Here is a 26112-nt window from a genome sequence, read left to right as displayed (position 1 = left end):
AGATGAGGGTGCAGTAAAAATCAACTTAGTTTTCAGGTTTGAGCCTCTAGGTCGGTTACGAAAAATCTATTTAATAGAGGACCTCCAGGTTACACACTGAATGATACAACCAAATGTTATTAAAAGGGAAAATGATTAGTTAAGCAAGCAGGCATGCAATTACTACTTATACAAATGCCAAAATTATACTCACACTTAAATATGAAATGATGTATGGGCGATAAGTCCACTGATAACAGAGTGAAGTACAGACTTATAATCCTGAAACCTAAGGGTAGGAGCACTCTACAATTTAGCAAAACTACTTTTATACTCCATTATAATACTAATTAACATTAAACTCCTTTGCTATAATTATATTTCCCTTATAGGCTCTCTACATTACACATTATTTAAATTAACATCTGCACCAATACCCTTTTCATACTGTCAATATAGATAGTATTTTAATAAAGCATTCACAATTCTCAAAAAATCCATAAAAACCTTGGTAAAACAAGTTATATCCAAATGTAATGGTAATGTGGCCCTGGGTAACATCCTTTCTAATTATTACTTTCCCGTAACACTTTGTCTCACACTAACAACTTCAATTTTTCATACTCCTACGCTTAGGCTAACTTAGGCCTCAAACCTGCCTTCCCCTTATTTCTTAACCCAAACCATTCTATAGGCTACAGTCTGCAAAGGAAATGCATTTAGAGAGGTTTCTTTCTTTCACAAAAGTAGTATCAGTAATGAAAAGCTACAGAACTTGGATGATATATATATATAGTGACTATCTAGTGCTTTGGGTGCTGAACCAAAAAGTAATAACAGTAAAATTCAATAGGTCAAGACCCACAGATATCTCCCTACTGGTTATTCTCACATCTTACAACAATTATAGAAAAGGTGTTTTTGTTGTTTCTTTAAATAATGGAGATATCCTATCTCTGGAAGGGACCCCAAAGGGTCATTGAGTCCCGCCCCCTGCCTTCACTAGCAGGACCAAGTACTGATTTTGCCTCAGATCCCTGAGTGGTCCTGTCAGGGACTGAACTCACAACCCTGGGTTTAAGGGGGCCAATGCTCAAACCACTGAGCGCTCTCTCCTTTGAAAGAGAGGTGTGTCTTAATTCAGAGCAACTACATCTGTGTTTTTCCTCAGTAGTCCAGAAAGGGTACCAACTCTCAGGTTTCCAGCTCTCTGGCTGTTGCCTGTCTTGGGTGGATCCAGGGCTGGCTCTGTGCACCAGCCCAGCAAGCAGGTGCTTGGGGCGGCTTCTTTTCAAGGAGTAATAAGGAAACTTTGCAGCCTTCACTATGCAACTTTGTGACTATCTAAGACAGTAATATTTCAAATAATTGCTAACATAAATGTAGCATATGGACAAAAATAATCTCCCTGTTAGTGAGATCATGCAGGTCAAGTTCACTAGTCTTCAGCAACAAATAAGATCCATTTAAATGGGGGGGGGGAAGTATTACCCTTTCCTTTAAATAGGTATGTCACTCTATGATATGTCTTGTATTTGCACTTTAGCATCCAGATCTTCTTGGTTTTAAAGTTCTCTTTATATCCCACTGCATAATATCCTGTCCTAGCTGTTACTGTGCCACCATCTTCCTCATTGTAAGTGGTGATTTGGGAAGCCATTCATATATCAACAATTGCAAGGGAAGAAGGCTGATGGAATTTTAAAGCACTGCATCTGTCCAAGGGAAAATCAGTGGAAGAAACTCTTGGAAGAACTGTCACGAAAATATCCATTAAACTGCTTCAGAGGAATTCCTTCTAATTCTGGAAATCTTCATAGGCTCTCCTTAAAACTAGAAATCTTCTGGGACTAAACTGTGTGTGTAATTTGTGCTGTCTGCCCCCCTTCCAGTTGCTACAGTTTAAGAGCTGCTCAGTTTCATTGAAGTATCAGGCTTATAATAACATATAGCCAAAACAGAACCCGATCTCTAGTTTCATATTATGATGTCAGCTTAGCAACTTGATCATGTTCCTTGGCTTGTAAAATGTGAAGAATGTTACCATAGTGTTTTTAATTTACTCTCTTGGCCTGTATCCACTACAGTTCCTGGAACACTCTATCAGTAATGATTTCCTTTTGAATACCAATAAGATTCCAGTGTGGCTTCTTTTTTTTAAACTTGCCAGCTGAACTACAAATGATGAGGTTTTAGTAGACAAAGACTTGCATACCCATCTTAAGTATTATCTATATATCTTTTTTGTCTCATCTATCTACCTCTATACTACTAGTGCTAGATTCCATTTCTTTTTCTTTTAATATATGAAGCCATATACATTAAAACATTGTAGTAATCCTTTCCAGGGAATGAATCAATATTGTTTGGAGGCAGCAAAATCCTGTAAATGAGGAAGAGACATCCAGGTGATGAGAAACAAAGACCTACCGTGTGAGATTCTGACCTTTAACCATGTTGCTTTATTTAAATAAATAATAATAATAATAAAAACAGCAAAGGGCCACTCAATTGTAGCAAAAAACCTCTTAAAGATTAGGTTTTGTCTTAAAAACAGCATACCAGAATTTCTAACAGAACAAGAAAAAGTAAATTGGCATATTATCTTTGTTAGTAATGAACTGAAATCAGAAACCTTGCCAGAGACAAAAGCAAAGTGACTAATTTTATGCTTTCTCGTTCTCTTCTGTGACACCCATTAAAACGAAGAAGCCAGTTAAAGATCTGCCTCATCAAATAACCCTATAAAGAAGCATTCTTTTTCACAAACATGTATGTGTCTAAAATATGCCTACTCAGACTAATGTGGGTGCTGGCTCAGTTAGTAAAGTGGTAAATAATTAAGCAAAAGCCCATTTTAAATTTTGTGAAGTAAATTCTATTCTATGGATGTGCTGCATCTCAGGTAAATATATAATCAGAACAGTCACTATTTTCAGGATAACTAGTTTATTATGCACATCTGTTTAATACTCCTTCATAGACATACTTTATGCATGTCTCAGTATGGATCTCAAGAATTAGTTGGCTTTCGCCAGACAGAGAATTTTAGTAATGAAGCAGAAAAGTGCATTACCAAGCATCACCTTTCAGAAATCCAAGGGAGTCTTTTTTGCGGTCCTCAGGTAAGTATTTTTAGCAGCTACTAACAAGGCTTGCAACTAAAGCCTTGCCTGACACAAGGATTAATTGCTGTAAACTTACCCACTAACACTTCAAAAATCACATCTCCTGCTGCAAGCAAACAATAGTGTTAGGCACTTGAGTGACAGTTTTTCTGTCAAACAACATAATGTCCCACCTGGCAGTGCAGCTGGTACAGCGCTTTGGCAGTTTGCCAGCACATCTTATTTTCATGCATTTGTCTTTACTTCTAAAAACCAGAATAAGCAAAAGGAAAATTCAAATCCCCAGCCCCAATTCAGACTTTCAGGCTATTGTGTATATCTGTTCCTATGCTCCAGCTCTCTGCTGGATGTTCTTCTGCATGAAATAATTGATTTGAGGGTGGTAAAGATATGTCCAGAGCTGGCTTGTGGTTGTGGTCTTTGATTTTTTTAGTTTGGTTTCATTTTTTATAGATAAGGGCCACATCCAGCTCATTTTAAGGTACATGAGTTACACCATTGCAGACAATGGGATTCAGCATCATAGTCTGTAGTGTAATTGAATTGGTTTGTGTTGTCTCTCTAATCTGGGGATCTAAGAAACAGGGGAATTTAAAACTGAAATGTTTAATACTCAATTGTCAAAATAAAAATTAAGAGTTATATTTTTTTCCTGGTAGCTGCATCCTATGTCTGAATGGACCTTGAGGTAAAATAGAACACCGGGTGCCATTTGTCTTTTTTTAGACATACTTTAAAATTTAAAGAGAAATTAATCTGTGTAGGGATGGAAGTGGTAATTTATAAATAATTCAAATTAAGCCAATTGCTGCGCTGCTCCTTGGCCAGTCCATTGGAGCCTCTTTCATGAAGTACCAAAGGCAAATATTTTTGTAGTTAAAATTTCTATTTGCATCTCCTAAACTGGAGCTTAATTTACATATACTCTTAACTCAAAGGAAGCTAGTGGTATGTATTCCATCTCAGAGATGTGAGATACCTGAATAACACAGAATGAGTGAATTAAAAACTTGAGTGAGGGGAGAGAGACTCAAGCTTCCCAAATCAGATTCTAAAACTGCACCTATGCTTTTTGATGCCTATGCTTTGCGCAACCTCAGAGCTGTGCATGTAGAATCAGATAGTAGCTTTGAAGAATCACTCTCAACATGAAAACTTCAGTTGAGTACACAAAATTCTCACCATTTATGAATGCAAAACCTTAGTCATAAAAACTTGAGGGCCTTATTCTCACTTCTGGGACATCAGTGTTTCCATAAGTGCAGAGACTTCAACTAGAAGAAATGTTTTGCCAGCCTCCTCCTGGTAAGCCATACTGATTGGTAACAATTCATGTCTGTTAATGGGGCTATTAACTGATAAGCTCCCAAAAGTGAAGGAATTGTTTGAAGAGAAGCACAGATCCAATGCAGCATAGTCCTCTTGCAAATGAAATATCAGCATTATAGGCCTCTTAAATTTGAACTTCACAAAAATGCCAAGAGGAATCAATTAGCTTGTCTTCCTGTGACAGCTGTGTGTGGTCTGGGTAGATAAAAATGATATCATGCTATTAGACCAACAAATAATACACAAGCTGATCTGGAATGGCCTTTTCTTATGTTTGCTATGGATTTGTGGAACAACCAGTTTTAATATGTGCAGAAAACAAATATTTTCTGTTGGGGAAAACTCTGTAGGATTTCAGAACTGTGAAAGAACACGGGTTTCTTGGGCTGTTTGGTGTCAGGGAGATTTATTTTTCACATAGCTATAGCTTTAGCTGTTGCACAGCATGAAAAAACACAGTATGAAAGGGAGGCTGTCCATTTTTAGGGTGAGTCAGATTTATCATTAAGATTCTGACAAGTTGTCATAAACATAGTTAAGGGTTAATGCCTCCCTTATCTGTAAAGGGTTAATAAGTCACCTAGCCTAGCTGACACCTGACCAGAGGAACCAATGGGGGAACAAGATGTTTCAAAAGGAAGGAGGGAAGTTTTCCTTTGTTTAGAGTTTCAGTTTCAGCCGGAGTGAAAAAGATCAAGGAACCAGCCTCTTATCAGAGTAGTAAGTTTTAGAAAGGAATAAATAGGTTTATGTTTATTTTCTTTGTAACTTGTCTTGGTACCATTAAGGGAATTATCAAATTTGGGTATTCTTGTGTGTATTAAGATTTTTGCTCAGGGGAACATCCTCTGTGTTTTGAATCTGTTGTCTGTGAGAGTAGCTGGTATGCTAATCTCTCCCAGAGGGGTTTCTTTTACCTTTCTTTTCTTTAATTAAAAGCCTTTTTTCTTAATACCAGATTGCTTTTTTCCTTGTTTTTAGATCCAAGGGGATTGGATCTGGTCTCACCAGGAATTGGTGGGGGAAAAGAGGGGGGATGGTTAAATTCTCCTTGTGTTAAGATCCAAGGGGTTGGATCGGTGTTTACCAGGAAATTGGTGAAGTCCCTCAAGACTACCCAAGAGAAAAAAGGTAGTGCTTGGGGGGTGGTGGTGGTGATACCAGATCTAAGCTGGTAATTGAGCTTAGAAGTGTCCATGCAGGTCACCACATCTGTACCCTAAAGTTCAGAGTGGGGAAGGAACCTTGACACAAGTGTTCTAGGATTTAGATCCAAAGCATTGTCTAAATTACAATTGTTGGAAGGAAAGATTGTTCCCTCAGACTACAGAGACTAAGGAGAGCCATTGAAGCAGTTAACCTTAACCTGAATTAACCTTTTATTAAATAGAATAAATAGGATATAGGGAGGAATTTTCAATAGACTGTAAATCAGTGATACTTATGTTCTTAAATCATTTAGACACTTTTCAAAATCCCACCCACAAGCAACAAAATGAGAGATTTTCCCTCAAGATCAAGATTAGGCCCTTATATCCCTAAATGTTGCCCTGATAAGGAGTTTGGATTTGTAATTCACAGCTTGTGGATTCATATCCATAAACTAATTGACAGAGATGAAATAATCTCTAAGGAGCTACAAGGAAGCTTCAATGCTAGAGGCCTCCGTGACATTGATCCACATCAGTGATCCTGGCATTGGTATGATTGCTGATGAGTTTCCTTCCTGAAAAGGTAAAACATGTCAGGCCGGGAGCAACCCTTTGGTAGTTATCCCTAGCAGTATTTATTTTCAGATTACCCTTGACATATTTTGCATTTCTGAGGCAGGATTCTGACCACCAATGCAGGTAAAATTGGCTGTATTCCTGGAAAGAAGACACATAAATAGGATTGGATTTTATCTGTAAGTGTTGGTAAAAGTTAATTTCACTGGACACACAGAAAACAAAATATTTCCATCCTTAAATCGAAACTTGTAGATACGCAAAGTAAGAAAACTGCAGCTTGAGTGAGTTTGATTTATGGATAGTTAATATATTTTAACCAGTGATGTTGACAATTTGTGGGTTAACACTTATAAAGTTTTTACTTTTTGAATCTGTCTACTGTCATTAGAGAAGTATTGTCTGATCCACCCTGTTGTAGGAAAGCATGTGGAAGAATCAGACAACAGTGAATTTAAATAGAAACATTTAAAATAAGCATTGATATTTTAACATCGATTTTTTTTTAATTGATTTTCCCAAAGTAAAATAGCTCTTGGAAACATCATAATATACCAGAGGAAAAAATTAGGAGTTTCTCTCAAGTATTCCTGTGACACACACACACACACACACACACACACACACACACACACACACACACACACACACACACACACACACACACATCCCAGTGGGCAGACAAACATTGGTTTTTAGAAGCTCTGTCCATTGAGTATTTTCATGCTGACAAAAGGCTTTTGGACTGAATCTAGTATTTATCCCTGAACTCAACTTCATATTCCATAAATCATGGGAGAGAGCACTACTATCCTTCTATCCCAAGCCATCACACCCAAGAGAAAACTCTGGTGCAGCTTGGATGTCCACACAAGACTAACAATATAGTTAGATAGAACTAGAGGATCAAGCTCAATAATGCTTTGTCATCAATATTTCAGTACATAGACACTGACTTCCTCTCTATCTGGGGGGTGCTCAACCCCACCTCCTGACACCCCAGGCCCTGCCCCCCACTCCACCCTTTCCCCCAAGGCCCCTCCCCTGCCCTGTCTCTTCCCTGCCTCTTTCCACCCCCTCCCGTGAGCATGCCCCATCCCCACTCCTCCCCATCCCTCCCAGTGCCTCCTGCATGCTGCAGAACAGCTGATCGGTGGCGGACGGGAGGCACTGGGAGGGAGGGGGAGGAGAGATCAGTGAGACTGCTTGGGGGAAGGAGGTGCTGAGGGGAAGGGGGAGAGCTTGAAGGCTGGTGGGTACTGAGCACCTGCTAAATTTTTTTCCGTTGTGCGTTCCAGCCCTAGAGCATCCACAGAGTTGGTGCCTATGTTTGGGTAGATCCCAGCTGAAAATGACAAATAACTTCTCTTCCCTTTCTGCACTCAGGCCCCACTCCCTAAGAGCAGTAATAGCATATTGGGTTGACGTATACATTTTTAAAGAAATCTGAAGGCATGCACCCTATTGTCCATGCATCCCTTCATAGAACACTTCCAAATTGGCCTGCTAGGTTCTTCTGATGCTGTTTGTGGTTGGATGGTGTTTGCTTCAGTAAATTACTAATCAGTCTATGTGCATAGTTATTTCAATTTCAGTTATATAAGGTTAAATTTTCCACACCCTAGTTGCTCCCTGCTGACACAATCTCATTGTAGGGTCTATGGGTTTTACCATGCTGAAAAACAGAACATTTATTTCTGCTTTCCCCATAATTTTTCTTCAGGTATGGTCCACATATCTGACCTATGTTAACCTAACCCTTTTTGTTAGCTAAATGAATCAAAGTTTTCATGCTGTGCAGTGGGCATATGCATGTTGAAAGTAATTCATAGTTTTGTCATAAGAATGCATTTGATTAACAGGCCTAAACTTCCACACCTGGAAAGCTCTTCAGCAGTGTCACTGAGCCAGGGATAAAGAGGTCTGAGTTCTGTGCCCAAAGACTGAAAACATATTACAGGGTCAGTTAATCTCGCTACTTGGGGAAAGGACATTGTTTTTTGGGGGTAAACTTACATAAATTTTCCTAGTCCTTTTCATCATGTTAGTCAGTTTCATGTGAATATGTATTATGCATAAGCAACAAGGATGATAAATAAGGCCCCATGAACTACAGGGATAAAAATGATAAATTCACAAGCTGGTCATGAGATCTTTCATAGTTGAAATAATGAAAAAATCTATAAAATCCTAAGCAAAGCATTCATATGGTTGAACAATAATTCCTGGTTGGTTAGTTATTTCCCTCTGAATATAAATAATGTCAGCTTGTGATCAAGACCTTCAGGTTCTAGTTTTTTAAACAAAGGGAGGATTAAAAAACTTTTCCCCAGTGACAAATTATATGCTGTAGGTTCTGCTTATTAGCTACCCCTTGGTTGATGGCTAAAATCTGCCATTATTCGGCAGTTGCCAGTATGTGGAATACAGGTTTATGGGGCTGCAGCCAGGGAAGGAAGTGATGGGACATAGCAGGCTGCAGCTCTGAAAACCTATCTGTGGGGAGGGCAGCAATGGGGAGGGGTGCTGCAGCCAGGATCTTGGAGCTTTCCACAGGGAGGGGGCCTGCAGCAGGGAATGAAGGCACTGGGACCTGCATGAGGGGACTGGGCAGAGCAGCAGCAGGGAGATCTACCGTGCAGCTCCACGGGCCCCCAAAGCCCCTACTGCTTGTGGAAAGCTCTGGCATCTGAGCTGCACCCCCACCCCTGCTGTTACCCTGCCCAAAGCCTCCCCTCCCAGTCAGCAGTGCTGGGACTCTGGCAGGGGCTCCCCCACTGAGCAGGGATGTAGATGCTCCAGACCATTACCTCCTGTGCACTCCCAAGGAACAGGAAGATTTTTGTGGGGCTTCACACCTTCTAGTGTTTCCTTCCCTAGCTGCAGCCCCACAAACCTGCCTCCAGCCAGTGCCTTTCTTCCAAAAAAAAGTTCTCAGTAAGTGGCATGCCATTGCCCATATTGGAAGGGATGGGATTGGTTGCGGACAAAGTGTTGCTATTAAGTGATATCCACCATAGGTGCGATTTCTTGATGCTGACAAAGTGTGTAACTGCGAAACTGTCGTAGAGGGTGAACTTCATCTCGTATAGGAAGGTCCTTGGAAGGCCCTATAATCACTGCTGGTTTTTTGGAGGAGGGCAGGCAGGCAAGGGGAGCTGAGTACCTAATGTTCATAGCAGGGTTGGGCTTTGTACAAGACAGTGAAAGGAGGAGGGCCAAGATTGTAGCCATTGGCTCCACTATTATATAGCTGTTATAGACAGTTACACGTTCAGTAGCTATAAGGTACTCTGTAATGGGCTGGAGTAGTGAGTGTGGAAGGACTTCAATGCTACCGTGGCTCCACCAGCACATAGTTCCTTCTCAGAAGACTATTTTCTTGAGCTCCATTTAGCTATGGCCAGATCTGAATTTCACCCCTCATTCTTATTTACACAAAAGAGATAAGCTTCTTGAAAGTCCATCTGAGAAGAACTTTTATTTAAAGGAAGTCAATGTATGTTTTCTCTTTAGAGTTCAGAGTTAAAAAGTGACAATGAGACTGTTTACCACCTTTGCACACATTCACAAGTTTGGCACTTTTGCTTGAAGTTTCCAAGTAGTTTCATAGCTGGCCCTTTGAATAGGCAATTTTAGTATCTGATAAGTCTCTCAATTGCATGTACATTTTTGAAAATGAAAAATAAAAATATTATGACACTTATGCTCAATTTTCAGACATACAGTGTCTCTCTCTCTCTTTCTCTCACCCTTGTTGAGAAAATCTGGTTTTGTGCAGTATTGAGAGTATACAATCCAGTCCTGCTGCTGGGGAAACCCTCAATCCTGCCTGCAGCACCTACTTTAGTTCCTATGGGCTACACCTCCTATGAATCAACCTTTGGACACTGAATCTGCATAATTATGGTCCTAATGACAATGTCGCCACCCCTTACTGGCCCAGCCTTCTTTTCCCTTCTGTACTATTTTTCATGGAGCACAGCTCCACTACATAATGATGTGCAAACACTTCTCAAAAGGAGGTCCTTGTGAAAAGTACCCTTTGTACATTATATGCATTGGTTGAAAGCAGATGTTTTTAAACTGTTCTAAGTCTGTCAGTGATTGATTTTTAATATAAAAATATATGCTAATTCTCTTTACAGTGCACAGCTATCATAGTCTTAAATTTTATTTGGATGCTATGTCATTTTTACTTCATAATAAGTTAGGTGCTTTGTAGACAATAAGGTAATAACAGCTTGTTGGTGCTACATAAACAACATACATGGCATTTTTCACATCTTGGTAGTGAGTGACTGGCACTCAATAAATATCAAAGGTAGATTATACAGGAGAGTATGTGATTGCAGGCTATGAATTTTTAAAATAATTCAATTCTTTAAAATGATGAAATGTAGTGACTATTTTATTTTGACTCCAACACCTTAGTTGTCAAAATTAAGGTCTCGTGAAATACCCTTTGCTTAAAACATTTATGACTTCATAAACTTCTGAGCAGAACAATGGAATCTCTGAAACTATAATTCACAATCTTTGGACAGTCAGTAAAGCCCGTATAGTTGTATTTTCTGTTGTGATTGAAAATAACTATAGTGCATTACAGCCTTAGCTACATGGTTTAAGAAGGAGCCACTCTAACAATGCAAAGACTGCTCTTCTAGGAAATTGCAGTTCTTGTATTGAAGAATGAGCTATAACTACACTTCAATTTACATGTATTTAGGCAGGGAAAAACTAAAATACCATGCCCTTTTCAGCATTAGGTCAGCAAAAGCAAAATGTTGTGTTTTTTTTTACTGTAGAACATAGCAATGGGTAGCCCAAATGGGCATTCTAGTAGACTTGGTTAAAAGCTGTCAGCTGATCACTCTTGGTTTCTACTAGAGGATCTGTAGCTCCAGGAGCCAGGCTACCAAAACATTTATTGTTTTTGTTCCACTTGCTAGCTGGAACCAGTTTAATATTTTCATCTGCAAATTCCACTAGGAGGGGAATGTTTTTTATAAAAACATTTGTAGCAATTTAGTACCAATTCTTAGAAAAATGATAGCTAAGGAAGCTACATATTTTTAGAATACTAGTATTTGTAACATCATAATATCTGCTGAAACATAACTATGTTGTCAGTTCTTAACTCGGTTGTGATTTGTTTTGCAAAAAAAATTGCATCAAATGCAGTCGGCCAAAAAATACAGATTAACCAAATATTTTTAACCAGTATTTTTCACCATTTAAAAATAAATATTCCAACTTGTTTACATTCAGCTAACACAAAAATAGTGCCACTTGCATTCCTCACTGAAGACAATTCATGTAATCTTTGCAAAGGAGCTGCTTGCGAATGTTATAAACAAATGAAAATTGAATGGTCATTTTTAAAGAGTCAGTGGTTGTGCTATCACTGCTCTGCAGTGGTAGATGTTATGTTATAGTGTTATCCTACTTAAAATAGGTTATAGCTATGAGTTGTGCAATATCTGCTGGCAACTGCTAGTCTCTAAGGTGCCACAAAGGACTCATTGTTTTGACTTGTCATGGCGACTCCTGTATCATATGCATACCTCAGATATTTTATTTATTGACTTCAGTGTATACTAACTGTGGATATCCAAGCCTACTCACACACAAGCAGAAATGTACATGTCATCTATTGCAACAAATACCTTTAATTAGACGCAACTAAATACACACACAGTCTGATTTTTAAAGGTGATTATCACCTCCCTCCAGCTCCTATTGATTCTAGAAGGATGGGTGGGCACTCACAATCAAGCCAATAGTGCATTATTTGAATGTTATCTCATGCAGTATCTCCTTGACATAGGTTACATGTCTCAACAAATACATCTCATAAAGCCCTTGATGTACTAGCAGTGGGTGTATGGACTGAGTGTTATCTATTTACAGTTTTATAGTGTAACCTGTCACCATAATTGTGGAGCCTATTCCACATTCCTTATGTTGACAGGGTGATGTCTTTGGTGGGTAAATTTAACTATTAGACCTATTTATTTTCTTGCTGTGGGATTCACAATTTTGAATTTAATGAAGATTTTTATCACACAATCTCAATGCTCACATATAATTTAGCAGAATTTTTGCAAGCTCAATGTTCAGAAAAAATCCAGTGTTTCATTTAGATGAAAAGAGAATCTACAAGTGTACTCGAGTAAATTTAAATCCTTGAACTAATATGAAGTAAAAGCTGTTGAAGAAGGGGGGAGGGGGAAGCTATGTGAACATTTTCAGAAATAAAAGGTCCGATACTAGATCTGTCAATCACTACTGGATAAAGAAAATTCTCAAATCTTGACAGTTTCACAAATTTAACACAAATATAATTGCCTGCAAATTCATATAGGATGTGCATTCTTTTTTGTTCTGTTCAAACCATTTATCATCCAATACATGAGAAAATATCATGTGCCTAGTCATGTGTATAACATGTAGTTGAAGCAATGATTGATTTACTCACTGCTAAAACAGTCCTCTGTGTGTGTGTGTCTGTTTAAGTTTACATTTTAGTGGTTAGCAAATCAATTATGAAGCAAGCCTGAGAGATATAGAAAATAATACTCTAATATTTTACCAAATAGCTTGTTTAGTTGTATGCAAAAGCAAAATTATTTATTTATAGGTATATAAATGTTTTTCTTGTAGAAATGAGACCTACAGGTTAATCAAATTGTGATTTCACAATAGCTCCTGTGTTCACATCACTTCCTTCTCCTTTCTCCCAATTTTTATATGGATCGTTACCAAGAAGAGAGCAGTTCAATCTCATTTTATAGTTATGAATTAAACTGGTTAATAGGTTTTCAAACCCAGTGTTCAATGCTGTTAAAATGTCCTTATAACAGAGGTGTTTTTTTGGGGGGGGTTAGGGGTGGTTCTTTAGATTGTTGGAAAATGATAGATAATGGCTTTTTCTAATAAATGAATTCAACATGAAAATATTGTATAAGGGCAACTGGATTACAGAATCCGATGTAATGGCCAGCTTGGGTGTGGAATCATAACAGAGTATTCAGGTATGTTATATTCTGTGTTTTCTTCTTATTGCAATAAATGAGGTTGATGGGAATTCTGTTAAAGTTACCCCTTTACTTATTTTGACATGCTGCTTTATTCTATGATTCATTGACGTATAGTCTCAATTCAAACTAATAAAATATAATGATAGGGAAACTGGCAACAGGAACATACCAAATTTGAAGAATCATCTCTCACAAAAATCCTCCACCCTCTACTTAAACTGGGATAAAGCTGTGTGTCCCAGTGGTATGCATGTGCACAGTTGCAGAGGGAGAGGTGAGAGATTAGAGAATTCAATAATTTGGTTTCCCATTTAAATAAAACCATGTTCTCATAGCCATTTTCCAAGAAGGAAAGTGAACCCATCTTACAAAGGAATGTGTCTAAAGTATGTTCACTGTAAAGTTGTTTTTTTTGTTCCTGAAAAAACGTGTTAAGTATAGTACAGAGTTACAAAAGTTTAACTTCAAATGGAGTGAGGGGTGAAGACCATGCCAGGAGAGTCTTGTAGATGATCCTCTTAATATTTATATTCTTTTAATGTACCTTACACTTGGTACAATGTGGTCAATTCCACAGATGAAAGGCTTCTAAAATATTTTCAGACCCAGAGATGAATCAACCTTAGGGAAGATCACTTAGCAGTGTTCAGAGTTAATCCTTCCTTTTGGTTGTGGAATTTTAAAAAGAGCCTTCTCCTTCTCCCTCTAGCATATGCATAAAAGTGGATGGCGATTAATGCAGACTGAGAAATCCCCAGTAGTCTTGATCTGAAGATGTAATAATAAACTACCATCAGGTGTTTGTGAACCAGTCTAGAATCAACTTCCCATCTCAGATGAAGGAAACTTCATCTGTATCTGGTAATTTTATACATATGTTGAGTAACATAGTAATGTGGTGGGCTAAATTTTCAAAAAAAGAGGTAGTAATTATTTTGATCTGTCAGTATTCTGGTGCCCAACCAGGTACATTTTAAAAGGGCCTGGTTTTTAGAAAGTGGTAAGTAGCTACTCATTGAAAATCAACCCTTTTGATGATCCAAGTTGGGCACCCAATTATTGAAACAACCCGACATTACTGTTCCCTTCTGAAAACTTAGGGCAAAGTGTTTTGCCATCTTCAAGAGGACATAGAGCACCATACAGTGAATCGACAGAATTCTCAGTCTTAATTCTTCAGACATAGCCTGAGCAGTCAGCATTTAATTTCTTAAGAGGTATTGGTGGTAGCTGTTTTAAGGCCCTCTTGTCCCATCTTATCTTTGATAGGAAGCAGATATGGGATGAAGTAAATGTCAGACCCAAAACATTTATTTGATTAAATTGTGGTAACAGTGTTAATCTTGTAAAGGAAATCAAGATAATAGAAAGAGCTGGATGGCTCAGGAGATTGATAATTGGCTAGAGCGCTTTTGCCCTTTGGGTCAGTAGTTCAAATTCAAGCCAAGTCAGTGGTGACTGAAAATCATTACTATCTGAAAGCACTGCAGTTGCTATGCGGAATGTATGATTGGTCTCACTGCAGTTCCTAGTGAGCTGGTGTCCACATGGAAAAATAACTACCACCGTTGTCAGCATTATAGAAGATTTAAGTATTGAGCGGGCAATGGAGCCTTGATCACCTTATCAGAAGCCATCCCTCCAAAATAGGGCTGAGGTATCTGGCAGTTAATTTACAGATGATGACAACTATTACCCAGGCTGCTGTTCTTTAGGAAAAATTGAGAATTCCAGTTCTCTTGCACCATTGGCATCTTCTATTAGCACTAAAATGAATTAAAAACATGTATATAAAAAAAAATCATAGAAATGTAGGTCTGGAAGGAACAACAAGAGGTCATCAAGTCCCATACTCTGTCCTGCCTCAGGACAAAGTAAACCTAGACTAACCCTGGCAGTTGTTTGTTCAACCTGTTCTTAAAAACCTCCAACGATGGGGATTCCAGAACCTCCCTTAAGGAAGCCTATTCCAGTGCTTATCTATCATTGTAGTTAGTTTGTTCCTAATATCTAACCTAAATCTCCCTTGATGCACATTAAGGCCATTATTTCTTCTCCTACCTTCAGAAAACTGGGAGAACAATTGATTACTGTCTTCTTTAAAACATCCCTTAACATATCTGAAAACTGTTATTAGGCTGTTTGTTTTTTAAAGTAACCCAATATTGTTCTTATTCCCTTCAGTATATTGGGCAGTCCTTGGCAGAGGCCTGCAAACCTCAGTAAGAAGTGCTACTACTAAGTGCCAGAAAAAAGTTCTCCATGCATGATTCTTCACGTGAACATGGACAAAACTAACTAAATGATGGGAAGCTTATGTTCAGATTCTTTTTCTGAAGATAAAGAAACAAGTTCCCACCTGTAATAAAGCCCCATAATGCTCAGCCAGCAAAGTAAATGCTGCCTTGTAGAGTAGCATATAAGGGGGATGTGATGAGATTCACTCACTACTGCAGCATCTCCTGCTGGCTGTCCTGGGAATTAGCTCTGTTCACCAGTGTGCCCTCTTCTGGTGATGTCTTGCCACCATCACTTCTGCTCCAAGACCAATGTCACCCCACAGACCATGGCATCCGCTTCAGGACACAGCTGTGTTACACTTGGTTCTCCTCTCTCCTGGGGGAACTGTAGTCCACTGTCCAGCCATTTCCTTCAGTTGCCACTGAAGGAAAATTGTCTGGCTACTTCTTCAGTGGTGAGAAGGGGGAGACCCAGCCCCCCCCCACTACTCTGGGTCCAGGGACCCTGTAGATGTCCACCACTTGCTGTGTCCCCTCTGACTCCTCTGTAGATCTCTCTGGGCCACTTCCCCAAGGCCCCAACATTCTTTGCCTTCACCTCAGGGCCTTAGCCTTCAGATCCCTGCAGCTTGCCAGGAGCTGCTTATAACTCCAAGGCCTTGGCTACACTGGCGCTTTACAGCACTGCAACTTTGTCGTTCAGGGGTGTGAAAAAACACCCCCCTGAGCGCAGCAAGTTACAGCACTGCAAAGCACCAGTGTAAACACTGCCCCAGCGCTGGGAGCACAGCTCCCAGCGCTGTAAGCTAATCCCCACGGGGAGGTGGAGTACCTGCAGCTCTGGGAGAGGTTTCTCCCAGCACTGGCACTGCGACCACACTCATACTTCAAAGCGCTGCCGCAGGAGCGCTCCCGCGGCAGCTCTGTACGGCTGCAAGTGTAGCCATACTCTGAGTCTCTGCCTGCAGTATTGCTCTGTACAGGGTGCATGCTGCCTTCAGTCTGCAAGGAAACCAATCCTCCTCAAGCTCCAGGAAGTGACTGAAGTGTCTCTGTTCTACAGCCCTTCTTATATGGGCCAGCTCGTCCCTGATTGGCTTCCTCCAGCACAGCCTGCCAAGGGCTCTATTAACCCCTTAGATCCCAGTGTGGGGAGGCACCTCATCACCAGGGGAAAATAGTGAATTAGATAATAGATTCCAAATCATCATGCATAAAGGGGGAGGAATAGCTCAGTGGTTTGGGCACTGGCCTGCTAAACACAGGGTTGTGAGTTCAATCCTTGAGGACCCCACATAGGAATCTGGGGCAAAAATCAGTACTTGGTCCTGCTAGTTAAGGCAGGGAGCTGGACTCAATGACCTTTCAAGGTCCCTTCCAGTTCTAGGAGATAGGTATATCTCCAATTATTAATTAAATTAAGGGTCTGTGCACAAAAGATACAATTCATACAGTGACTGAAATGTCTGTTTGATCAATAGTGCAGCCCATGTTTCAAAGAGGCCTTAGTAAATGTTCTCCCTAGTTGCCCTTGGTTAGCAGGCCATTTTGAAAGTGAGAGAGTAGATTAAAAGATCTAAACATGGTTTAGGAGGAGTGGATGTGACCAAAATAGCCAAGTTGCATTCAAACAGAAGTGAAAAGGATGGAAAAAGATGACCCAACTCAGGAGGTAGGAACTGAAGCCAAGTTTCTTTCAGAAAGGAGTAAAAAGAATGGGACCAACATAGCCCTCAGTCATTTAAACACAGCACACTGTGGTTCTATGAGTGTCAGCAGGCCTGTGGGTATTACATTACCCCTGACATATTATGAATTAAATTATGGAGTGGAGAGTATGCTTGTAAATTTGCAGAGGACACTAAGCTGGGAGAGGTTGCAAGCAATTTGGAGGACAGGATTAGAATTTAACATAACCTTGACAAATTGGAGAATTGGTCTGAAATCAATGAGCTGGAATTCAGTAAAGTGCAAAAAACTTCACCTAGGAAGGAAAAATCAAATTCACAATGATAAAATGGGGAATAACTGGCCAGCTGGTAGTACTGCTGAAAGGATCTGAGGGTTATAGTGGAACATAAAGTGAATATTAGTCAGCAATGTGATGCAGTTTTTTAGAGAGGCTAATATCATTCAAGAGTCTTATTTGTAAGACATCAGACGTAGTTGTCTCACTCTATTCAGCTGTGGTGAGGCCTCAGCTGGAATACTGTGTCCAGTTCTGGGCACCACATTTTAGGAAAGATGTGGATAAATTGGAGATAGTCCAGAGGAGAGCAACAAAAGTGATAAAACCTTTCACCTATGGTGAAAGGTTAAAAAGAAAGTTTAATGGAGCAATACTTACTACTATAGAAGTTCCTTCAAAACAAAAGGACAGTGTGGACCAGATATTACTGCAACTGTAGTACTTATCCACAGGCAGAAAGATACTTTTAAAAACCTTTCCCTGCTAAGAATTCTACAGAATTTTGTGAATAAAACCATACCTTTTGGAGAGATGCCTTTTTACATGGCCAAGAATGAAAACATGAGCAGCCATGGCTGCTCAGTCATACAAAACATGTTGCTTTAGTAACCAAGGTCTAATTTAGCTGAAGTGCACCTGCAACAGGAAGAACTGTTGCCACCTACTGCTCACAGAAGAAACAGCAACCAAAAAAAAGGGGGGCGGGGGGGGGGGGCTGGCTGTGTTGATAGGAGCAGTGTGGGAGAGCGCTTCCAAAGCCTGATTTTGTACCTTAGAAGCCACTGGGAGCTTTGCTATTAATTTTGCTAGGGAGAGAATGAGGCCCTGGCAGAGGAGTAAGTGTGATTTATGTATTGATTTTTGGAGGAACAAATGTGACAACATTTTTAACTGTTCCTCACCACATCTTTATGTGAGTGTATATTTATAAAATAAACTCCCAATGGAAGTCCATTTCTTTGCAATGTTCTTTGCAGTTTCAGATGGGCCCTGTGCTATTGTGGGCAATCTCATCATACCATCCTGTCCATAAACTTATTAAACTCAGTCTTGAAACAAGTTAGGTAATTTGCCTCCACTCTCCTTCTCTCCTTTAATTTCAAGCTTAAACTTATTTTGGCCAGTTTATATCCATTTGTTCTTATGCCAGCACTGGCCCTTAACTTTATATTTCCTCTCCCTCCCTGGGGTTTCTTCCTATAATGTATTTATAGAGACCAACCATATCTCCCCTCCACCTTCCTTTGCTTAGGCTAAACAAGCTAAACTCCTGAGTCTCCTCTCGTAAAGTAGGTTTTCCATTCCTCTGATCAGCCTAGTAGCCCTTCTCTGCATCTCTTCCAGTTTGTATTAATCTTTCCTAAACACTAGAGACCAGAACTGCACACGGTATTCCAGATGAGGACTCACCAATTCCTTTTATGATGTCACTAACACTTCCCTATCTCTACTGGAAATACCTCACTTGATGCATCCTAGGATTGGATTAGCCTTTTTCACAGCCACATAACATTAGCAGCTGATAGTCATCTTGTGACTGACCAATGCACCCAGGCCTTTCTCCACTGTTTCTTCCAATTGATATGTTCACATCTTATAGTAAAAAATCTTGTTGTTAGTCCCCAAGTGCATGACCTTGCACTTTACACTATTAAATTTCATCCTATTTCTATTACTCCAGTTTTCAAAGTCATCAAATGTTCTTGTTTGAAATTCCAATCCTCCTCCAGATTGGCAATGTACCTCCCAACTTTGGGTCACCTGCAAATGTTGTTAGTACACTCCCACTTTTTGTGCCAAATTCATTACATGACAATGTTAGATAAGATCAATCTCAAGATGATGATTTCATAAAGTAAAGGAGGGAAAAGCCTTTCAGTCTATGATCACAGTCTGTCCTCAACTGATTTTGCACATAAGCGTGATGGGTACAAAAAGACCATCTTTACCTTAGTTGAAAGTTTTTTCCTTTATGAAGAATACATGCTGGTGCACAATGGACTTGACAAAGACTGCAAGCTGGAATGCCAGTCCCACAAATAATACAGCAGAACTGAATGCATCTAAGAGGTAGACAAGTGAATTGCCCGATAAATAATTAATCCAAACAGAGTGCAATATATTTATATGTACCTATAATCAAACAATGCGAGGTCCTTTTAATCTACATTATTCATAGGTCCATATCTTTTATGAGATTGTATTTCCTAGTCACTCATCCACCAATAATGATTTTTTTATTTGATTTATTTGAAATGACTACAGTAATGTGCCTCATCTCCTAAACTTCCAGGAGCATTATGATAGGTCGTGTGTGTGTGTGTGTGTGTGTGTGTGTTTTTCCCTTTTGTTTGATTACAGTAAGACTGATAATATCCCGGTATGTGTTGATCATTCTTTTGGATTATCAACACATCACTTATCTAATCTTTCCAGTTTTAAAGTGCCTGATCTGAAGCACAGGATACTAATGTTTGTCAGATTTTTACTTTAACTTTATTTTAAGAATGCAGCCAGGTCGTTGTGACATCAAACACACCAAGATTAAGGCTAAAAGTAATAAATGACCTGTCTTCCTTTCTCTCTTGGATAGTTGTCTTTTTATATATGTGAATCAACATAAACTTTCTCTGTTCACTCATTCTGTTTTTGTGTACTGTGACTCCCTTCTGATGATCATTCTGAACACCCAGTGCTGAGGTCTAGTTTGATTTGTCCTCAAGTGTCTGGAACATATGGCCACTTCACTTCCCATAACACCTGGCAGGCTGTTCATGTATGAAGATTGTCTTAATTAATGCACCATGCTGTGGCTGTTCAGGAACAAGCACTAGAATACAAAAGCTGGTGGCACTAGTTTTTTGTTGTTGTTGTTTTTATCTTGGAGTGGAGGAGACAACAAACTGTGGAGTAGATACCTGTCAACAGTCCCAGGCCTTTGTCTGGGACATCCATCTCTTCAAGGCTGTTGGCAGACATACAAGATCATGAATTCGAATGTGTTTTACACCATTCTGGAGTATAATATTTTAAATAATAGTAGTTTATGTAAGATTTGATTTTCATTCAAACAAGTAAACAGTCCTCTTCCAATTTCATATCCAATCTGCAACCATTGTAGGTGGTGTGTGTCAAGGAATTCAGCCAAAAAGGTACTGATCGGAGGTCCCCATTTTTGCTCATCCCTAATCTCTTGCCATTTATTCTGTTATAGTGTATATCCTGAATAAACATTCCAGCTCTCATTAATTGTTAGAAGCTTTAGTGGAGTCCCAGATATGTCAAGCGGAAAGGATAGAGTAGAGAACTGTAATTTAATCTAGTCTAAGGTAGATGACCACCAGTTAATTGTCTTGTTGAAAAAAATGTATATATTTTTCATTCAAATAGCACAGTATTCTGCCAAGTATTCAGGTTCTATATAATTTGGTTCTACAAGATTTCTCCTTCAATTTCCTGGGGGATAACAATCTTGACAGCATTAACTTTGTTTTGTAAATGGTTTTTCTAAACTTCCCTGTTGTCATGAGTATTTTCTGGTGTATTCAAGCAGCATAGTTCTAAGTCACAGTCTAGACTTGATGATAAAACCAAACCATACATTATATTGTGTGTGCTCATCTTTTCCTCCAGCTAGGCAAACTGAATAGTTAGAAACAAGATTTTTTTAAATTAAATCAATGTAACTAATAAAAAAAATCAGTACTACAGTACCAAAGAAGTCTTTATTTGGCAATATAAATCACTCTAATCTCTTTCCAGTTGTCAGTATTTTTCAGTAGAAAGTGCCAAGCAGAAACCAATTGGGACCGTGCACTCACTGTGTGTTAAAAATAATTTAAAAAAATAGGGGTTTTCAATGTTAATGCTAAAAATCTAAATATTTTCTGGCTTTCAAAATTCCAGTATTATTATAATCATTTGTATATTAATACACATATCCATCTTCCACATCAGCAGCCACAGTATCTCTTAAGAATAGTGCAGTGTGTGTAACCCTAAGCAACATTTTTGACTTCTGTTTTTAACTGATATCAAGAGTTATTGATCCAGGAAGTTAATAATGCTGATACAAAGCCCAGATCAATAGTACATGACACTGACACGATGAGAAAAAAGTTTATATTATTACTGTATAAATTTGTTAGGAGAACTTCTGATGACTTCTGACTGCAGCGGAAAGGTGAAAGTGAAAATTTGATGTGTGGGTGTGCACACGCATGCATGTTTCAGCAGATCAGATGTAAAGCCTGCAAAGGCAAAACTACAGTAGACAGATCAAAGGAGTTTTTTGGTCACGCTTTCTGTCATGTGGCAGATTCTGAGAAACAAAGAGCTTCTGAAGGTTTCTTTTTTACTTTCTTCTAAACATGTTCACGTTTTAATGTGAGTTAGAGAATTCTGCAGGGTCACCAGTAAATTGTTAAAAAGAAAAGCAAATTTTTTTTTTCTGGGAGTAAAAACTTGACATCCAAATCCTTCTTGCTTTAACATTGAAGTCAATAGGATGTCTCATGAGCAAGGTGAGCAGGACTTGGCAAGAGCTGGTTGAAATTCTGAACTTCCTGTTTTCAGGAAAAATTGTCATTTTGAACTGTTCCATGAAGAGGACATTCAAGAATATTTTTCTTTTGAAAACACAAACAATGTTTCTGAAAGGAGATGCTCAGTGAAATTGACATGATTCATGTCAGGTTCACTGCTGCTATTTGCTACTGGGCAGCACTGAATCTCACAAGAATCATTTCAGCAGCTCTTATGGACCTCAGGGTCCAGGCCTCTTGGGCAGCCCGGTCATGCGCACTGCCCCAGGACCATAGATCCCATGGATCCCAAACTCCTGGATTCCAAATTGTGCAACCTGAAAAACCAGCTACCCTGAGAGTTTGGCCTGAGGAGCCCTGAGATCCCTAGCTTACATCAGGTTTCAAAGGGCTTCCAGACATCCTGCTGTGGTGCCTAGATCATGAGAGCCATGGCTTTCAGGCAGGACAGGCTCCTGGGGCCAGCGATAGGGAGCCTGAAATCCCTGAGAGCACTAGTTGGAGCTGGTATTTCTAAGGTTTACAGGCTCCCAGCTGCCAGGAGCCAAACCTAGGTTAGAAGCAATATTCTCATAGCTTCCAAGCACTCTTGTGTTTCCATGAGAACATCTTGGGTTCCACAAATTGGTATTTTCCGACCAGTTCTAGATTTGGCTCTCCTATTACATTTTTTGTATTAGATTCTGAGATTTTTTTGAAAGCAGAAGGGATCACTGGTCATCTGGTCTGTCATCTTTCATAACATAGTCCATAGAATTTCTCCCAGCACTTCCTGCAGTGAAGGGTATTTATTCTCACTTAAATGAACACTACCAGGCCAAATAAACTGAGGTTTAATTAGAAGTTATAAGTTAATGGCAAAATTACAAACAAGGTGGGTGAGTTAATATTTATTGGAACAATGTCGGTTGATGAGAGACAAGGTTTCGAGCTTACACAGAACTCTTCTTCAGGTCTGGGAAACGTACTGACAGCTAAATCTGTTCCACCTTGTACTTAGCTGTGACGCTCGGAGTATATTTACCAGACCTGAAGAAGAGCTCTGTGTAAGCTCAAAAGCTTGTCTTGCTCACCAACAGAAGTTGGTCCAATAAAAGAGTGCCTCACCCACCTTGTCTCTCTAATATACTGAGATCAACATGGCTACAACATGGCATACAAAATAACAAAAAATCATTTGGGACCCAATCCTGCTTCCAGTGAAGCCAATGGACATTTTGGTGCTAGCTTTTGTTTAAATGGCATGGTATTGATAACTCATACACAGAAGATGGATTGACTCTTATGGGCTCAGTGATGAAATCAGTGGGAATATAGCCCGAGTAAGGACTGCAAAATTAGGCTTTGTATTTATAAATGCATAATTAGCATTCTGTTGTCTTAAACAGCTATGTAATAAAATGCATATTTTTAAAATATAGCTAGATTTGTGGTAGTTTACTTCTCTTTTCTGCCTATACTATATATCAGTGGGTTTCAACCTTTTTCATTTGTGGATCCTTAAATTTTGAATGGAGGGGCGGACCCCTTTGGAAATATTACACAGGCCCATTTGTCAGGTATTACACAGGACCCAAGGGGTCCACAGACCACAGGCTGAAAACCACTGCTGTATATATTTGTATGCATAGATTAACTATTTTTGCTGTGTGCATGTTTATGCCAGGGTTGTACGTGCATTGATGGACAGTGTGATCTAGTAACCCACATTATCTATCATGTGAAAATTACATGGGATACCAAAGGTAGAGGGTGAAAAGTTGCTTGTCAGCTCAACTCTACTTCTGTCTTTGCATCTTTCCTCTTTTCATCTGGGCATTCACAGTCTTTCCTTATTTTTCTCTCAGCCTTAGTTCTTGTGGGTTTTGTTTGTTTCTTTCACTTCCTTTTTCTTTCCTACTCCTTTCTGTTCTATGTTTCTCTTTCATTTTTCATTTCATTTTCCTTCAGCGACTCCAGTGCACTAACAACTGAACAAGAAATTGATGAAGGATCCTACTCTGATTAAGTCAATAGCAAAACTCCTATTGACTTCAGCTGCACCATGATTTTACCCCAGAGCTTTCTTGTTGTATTGGTAATGTAGTGAAACTGATTAGCCTTGCATCCAGTGTCAGAGTGCAGGAACAAAACACTAGTAGAGTTGTTCAGTTGCCAGTGCCTTTAAGAAGTTCAAATGGTTATGCTGTTCGTTTTTTTTTTTCCACAAGAGAATGATGTCAATTTCCCCATTTTGGGTGCTTATGCTATTTGGTCATCACTGCACTGTTTATTGATTTTGCAGTAAAATAACTCTAACTTCTTGGGGATGTGACTCTAACTTTTAAGAGGGTGGTGTTCATGGAAGTCAGAAACTGATATTCTTGCTTAGCATTAGGCACAGTTTGGGATGGTGCTATGAATGTCGCACAACTCAGCTACGCCACTTAAGCCTTATCCTCCATGACCATTTTTTTTCTAGTGTTGGAATACACCCATGCAGAAGTAGCCAGTGTGTACATTATTTAAAAACATGATCAACATATCTTGGGTAATTTCTTTTACATTTACTATTGTGACTTGTCTGTCTTTTTCTGTCCTCTAGATCATCAAAATCTCAGGGGTGGGCACTTAATCTTTTACAATACTAAGCACATTGTCAATCCTATAATCAAGACTCTATCTAAAGTATTTCACTTGTGACTTATTCATTCTTTCAGCTTTGAAGCCAGAGCTCCAAAAATGAGAGAGCAACATGACCTTGCTGTGTTACTTACCCCATTATAGGCTTTTTAATTACATCTTCAGTCCAGTGGTGCACTTGTTAAGTCAGTATGTGATTCTGAACTAAACCATAGTGGTTACACAGTTTAACTTCAAAACAATAAGAACGTTAACACAGCATTTCACACTAAATATGCAATTAACTCATGTCATCACTGTGCCATCCATTAGAGAAATCACTGTATGTTTATTTTCATGCTGAGATGAATGATAGCTGGCATGAAGGAAATACAGACATAACAGTGAATCTACATTATCACAGGTTTCCTAGCATCATGATCTTCAGTAATGGGCATTGGCAATAGAAATTCAACAGGTTTTTAGGCAGCTTGTTAGAAATATGGGCACTTCAGTGCTTTTGCATGTTTTCTCAGTTGGAGTCCATATACCACAAAGAGCCACTCCCCCTCACACTTACTGTACATTATACATCAAGATCCAGAGAAAAAAATGCAGTTGTTTCCCCCTCCATAGGACTGAGTTTTTTAATCAGATACTTTATATGTTACTTCATGCATTAAACATAAACTGTTGACATTTAAGTATTTTACTTTTTCTTTTTGTATGTTTGCTTTGGCAGATTTTAGTGACTAACCAAGTGATGACTTTGGAGAATGAGGCCAGCTAAGGATTGAACTGTACTTCTCTAAGATCTTGGATGATGTGGCAACATAATCACAGGTAGACTTTTCTATTTTATAGATCTCTGCATCACCTGCTGGAAACCTGTGCTAAATGAAATTATCCTTTCTAAAACAAATCCATTTAATTTGTAGTTTAAAATGCAATGTTTTTTTCAATTTTGTTTGTATATAAAGTCAAGCCAGTTTTTGCTACATGAAACCAAGAAAGAAGAATCTAGATATTATAGTGTGTTTGGTGCAAGTCTCAGAAGAAATATTCTGTTCAAACCAGAGTATTGTACAAGTGACCAGTTCTGCTCACAGAATTATATTTACAGATGCCTGTACTGTATGTCATGCATTTCAGACTGTTTCAATTTACATGCAGATTGGAGGAAATGAAAGTCCTTTTACAGCCTGCTCAATGCCTCTTAAAGGACAAATTCATTTTCTCTTTTTGAGCTTCACTTTTTCATAATGTGTTTTTTTTTTCCTCGTAATTGCAGGGTATTACTTTTGTCAAATGAGAGATGCCTTATTTCAAAGTCATACCTCAGTAAAAGCTCTTTCAGAGAGGAAAAGAAGACAATGTCACAGGCTCCCTCATGTTTATTAATATTAATATGCTAGTGTCTAGATCAATTGTGGAATTCAACGCCAAGCTTCTCTTCCTTTATTGATGTCAGGAATCAAATGCTGGGGAATGAGGACCATTGATAATGTTCCATACTTATTTAAAGTTCAGCCCAGATGGAGGTAGCTGGTTT

General features: G+C 39.0%; 1 protein-coding gene across 1 annotated transcript in view; it reads left to right on the top strand.

Moving 5' to 3' along the window:
* CDH12 (cadherin 12) overlaps positions 1-26112 on the top strand; it is a 693631-nt gene that overhangs the window by 55338 nt on the left and 612181 nt on the right. The window contains exon 2 of the mRNA XM_039525377.1: positions 25303-25403. The gene's annotated coding sequence lies outside the window, so the exon portion shown is untranslated. The remainder of the gene's footprint in view (positions 1-25302; positions 25404-26112) is intronic.

This window comes from Mauremys reevesii, linkage group 2 (genome assembly GCF_016161935.1).
Source record: "Mauremys reevesii isolate NIE-2019 linkage group 2, ASM1616193v1, whole genome shotgun sequence".
Classification (NCBI taxonomy): Eukaryota; Metazoa; Chordata; order Testudines; family Geoemydidae; genus Mauremys; species Mauremys reevesii.
Note: the sequence above shows the minus strand (reverse complement) of the source record. Positions and strands in the feature narration are given on the sequence as shown.